The sequence below is a fragment of the Oppia nitens genome, unplaced genomic scaffold (assembly GCF_028296485.1).
Source record: "Oppia nitens isolate AA-2021 unplaced genomic scaffold, nextdenovo-longstitch-racon4-pilon3 scaffold38_pilon_pilon_pilon, whole genome shotgun sequence".
Taxonomy (NCBI): domain Eukaryota; kingdom Metazoa; phylum Arthropoda; class Arachnida; order Sarcoptiformes; family Oppiidae; genus Oppia; species Oppia nitens.
This window is the reverse complement of record NW_026533219.1, coordinates 377,501-378,895: the sequence shown is the minus strand read 5'-3', so window position 1 is coordinate 378,895 and position 1,395 is coordinate 377,501.

The following is a 1,395-nucleotide window of genomic DNA, read 5'->3' as shown; positions in this document are numbered from 1 at the left end:
TTTAGATTATTAAATGTTTTTTTTAGATCCTGTTATAAAATAAATGTTTTTTATTTATTAGTATTTAATTAAAAATCAATTATCAACACGATGATTATAATTTTAAAAAATTTAAAAAACAAATATCATAATTATATATATATATAAACAAAATTTATCTATAGATGATATATATATATATATATATATATATATACTGTATCTGTATTGCATTAAAAAATATCAATATATATGTTTATTTTACATGAATAATATTTATATATCATAGTAACTAAATTGACCTTGCTACAAAAATCATCAGTTTTTAATTAAAATAAATAAATAAATATATTTTTTTTAAAAAAATAATAGATTAGATTATAAAATTAAAATTAAAAGCCAATGAATTAATTCATATTTGGTATCTCTAGTGTTATTTAGGAATAACATACAGTATATACTGTATATATATATATATATAATATCAATATATATACAGTATATATATACTATATATTGTTTATATTATAAAAGTTTTTAGTACATTGAATCTGATGTATGTATTGAATCGGTTTTTTAATACTACTATTATATATCGCATGTTATATATATTATAAATACATTATATAGTTATACATTATTTTACTATATATTCAATATATATATATATATATATATTGATATATTAGTTAATAAAATTGACGCCATTGTCAATAACATTTAGTATATACACTGTATATACTGTATATATATATATATATATATAGATTAATATATTGATATTATATATAATTATATTATAGATAAGTATCTATAGAATATTCATTAGTATTTTAAAAAAAATAATAATTTTAATATAAATTATAATACAAAAAAATAAATAAATAAATATATTATTAAATAAAATATTATTATTGTTTTTATTTTATTTTATGATATAAATTTTATATCAATATATTTAATATATATATTAAATATATATTTATTTAATATTTACATACAATTTCATTATATATATATTCTCTCTCTCTCTCTCTCTCTCTCTCTCTCTCTCTCTCTCTCTCTCTCTCTCTCTCTCTCTMTCTMTCTMTCTATCTATCTATCTATCTATCTATCTATCTATCTATCTATCTATCTATTGAAACATCATTAAAGTGATGCACGCGATGGGCCAATACATACATACATATGCATACCATTAGATTTATATATTTTTTTTATAAAATAAAATTATTTTTATTATTAATATATATATAATATAATTTTTTTTTCTCTCTCTCTTATTATTTTTTTCATCTACAATGTGACCTTAAAAAAAATTAAACTTAAAGACAACTACAAATATATATGAATATATATATATTATTAGAAATAACAAAAAAAAATTGCAATTTATTATTATAATACTCAATATAA